At 29.9% G+C, this 2,993-nt stretch overlaps 1 pseudogene; it reads right to left on the reverse strand.

Annotated features, from left to right (window-relative positions):
- Positions 1 to 1,334: 1,334 nt before the first annotated feature.
- On the reverse strand, positions 1,335 to 2,234 carry LOC149533819 (pentatricopeptide repeat-containing protein At1g15480, mitochondrial-like; annotated as a pseudogene).
- Positions 2,235 to 2,993: the final 759 nt, after the last annotated feature.

Below are 2,993 nucleotides of genomic sequence, written 5' to 3' on the forward strand. Positions count from 1 at the left end.
ATTTGCTTGTCCTCAAGCAAAGACAACTTATAAGACTATCTACATGCAATGTTAATATCCTTATGATGTAAGAGAATATAAGCAAATATTGATGCATAAATACACGAAGCAAGCACAAAGTAGACACATGCATGTATGAAAACACAAAGCATACACAATGAAGACAGATGATGCATGAAGGCACAAAGCATACATGATGCATACATATCATACATTCTTTATTGATTCTATATAATTTAATTTTCATAATGAAGTAGAGTAAAAGGAATGATTTATAAAATATACTTCCCCAATATGCCTTTTGATCATGGATCCTATAAACACAAATAATTATTAGCATATAATAGCTCCAAAGAAAGATGAGTCTTGTGATGATCCTTTTTCTTATTTACATAATCATTTGGAAGATAGGGTATAGGAATATTTCTCTCTCCTTATTACAATCATCATAAGATGGAAGACTTATAGTGCCAAAGGGTGCATGAAACAAACTACAAGCAATTCCCTAGAGGATATCCATCATGTGCCCAAAATTACTCCGCCTCTCCCTCCACAAACTCCCTACCTTAAGATATGTTAATGTGGATGATAAGATGAGTGTTAATCTAATGAACATAATCATTTGGAAGATTTCTTCATATAGGGTACAGGAATCTTTCTCTCACCTTATTATGATCATCATAAGATGGAAGACTTACAATGCCAAAGGACGCATGAAACAAACTACAAGTGGTTCCCTAGAGGATATTCGTCATGTGCTCAAAATTACTTTGCCTCTCCCTCCACAAACTCCCTACCTTAAGATATCATAATGTGGATGAGAAATAGACCCTTATATACTATAATTAGAATATGTTCCTAAAGAATTCAGAAATAGAAGTGCTAATTTCTTTTCTGTTAAATGGCATATATAGTTCTCAAGATAAAATTGATATACAAACCCTTTCATCTTGATCTGGAACATTAGAAGACAACTCTGGCTCCCTCGATCTGATTAAGATACTGAAAGAACTGGTGATGCTACTATAGCTAAGCAACTAGATCCACTCAGCAAGCTACTAGAGAAACTGAACATACCCACCATCGACCTTCTAAAATTGCTCTAATTCGACCAAAAAATTAACTATTTTGGCTTGTTTCAATTTGAAAAGGTGAATAAGTTAAAGACCATGATATCTTTATGGGAAAATGTGGAGTATGTGTTCATTTATTACACAAATACTATGTCTCCACTTTAGTTACTTGGTAAAACAGGTTCAAAGATGCTACCAAAAGGCTCAATCAAGCAAATGGGAACTATTTGATTGCACATGTTTATTCTTGAATGCTTTCGCCTATTGTAGAATAGTATTGATATTTTTATTTGGGTCAAGCTTAGCTGCCAACATTATTTTCTCTAATCCATCAGTAGGAATGTGTGCATTCATGTAAGCTTGCAAAAGGCACTCATATGATTACATCTGTCGATAGTTTGTTTTAATCAAACAATCAAAGATCTTTTCAGCATTTGCAATATCTCCTTTTTTTTGCATATTTATCTAATATTGCAATGAATGTCTTATAATATGGCTTTACTTGTTTCTACTTACAAACATTTAACAGGAAAGCATCTGCCTCTTCTATAGTACCTAATTTGAGATAGATTTTAACTGTTGCCTCACAAATATTTGGTTCAAACATGATCCAATTGTTATCAAACATATGCCTTACAAATTCCTTTTCTTTGAGAAACAAATTATGGCCTGCATATACATCAAGAAGTGCATAATAAGAAATTGATGATGCCACTCTCATCTCAAAATTTTACATTTTCTCAAATGTACTTTCTACCTTCTCAATTTCTCCCATCTTTGCCCAAGCATGGATCCCAACAATATAGGAAGAACTTGAAATCTGAGGAAGAGATTTAATTACATTCCAAACTCTTTCTACCTCACTTGGTTTACCAATATCTACATATAAAAGAAGAACTTTCAAATGATAGCCCCAATCTTTGACAATATTATCTTCCAGATTTCTTATGAAGGCTTCTACCTTTTTCCAAATACCCAGCATGGATATAACTTCTTGCAACTACAACCAGACTTGCAAAGTGGTATGTCTATATACCTTCTGCTTTCATAGTCTCAAAAATTTGTTCCATGACAAAAAATATCACCCACAAAACCCTTATCATGTAGCAGAAGATTATATGTAAATAAATTAGGTTTTGCACTTTCCTTTTCCATGTCCATTTTTAAATGATGAATAAGTCCTTCAGAATTGATATACTATTTACAAAGACTAATCAATATAACCCAATGTTTATAGTGGCCCAAACAGTATGTCATCCTTACTAATATCTTGTAAAGGTTCCTATTATGAATATCATGTTGACTGCATCTACTTTTTATTCTTCTTCCCATAAATACATATACTATCTTCTTGCAATCTATGATACCCATAGTATCTTCCCTCTGATTGATTTGCATAAACTATTCTTCATAGGTTGGGAAGATTTATGCTCTGATACCATTTGTAATGAACCCTTTTTGGGGTTCATTCGTTTATTTATGACCTTTACTTTTATTTGTATCCTTTTTGCCATATTTTTCTTGATGATCCTTTACCCAAAACTTTCATTCAATATATATATTTTAATTTGAAGAGTTGTGACTTTTCAATATAATAATTATATTATGATAATATAATTATATAATGATTTATTTATCTTAAATTTAATATTTATATTAGTATCACAAAATATAATTTATTTATTTATAATAATATCACAAAATATTTATATTATAATATATATTAATCTAATAATATATCAACTATATTATTAGATTATAATACTTTATTAATATAGTATGTTGCTATATTATATTAGATTATTATTATTACAACACAATATGATAGTATTATATAATTAGAATGTAATATTACTTTATAAAAATATTATTATTTTAATATCATTATTAATATTACTTTATATAAAACATTTATTTATT

Source organism: Cupressus sempervirens, chromosome 10 (assembly GCF_028749045.1).
Source record: "Cupressus sempervirens isolate cs-2001-9-10 chromosome 10, ASM2874904v1, whole genome shotgun sequence".
Taxonomy (NCBI): domain Eukaryota; kingdom Viridiplantae; phylum Streptophyta; class Pinopsida; order Cupressales; family Cupressaceae; genus Cupressus; species Cupressus sempervirens.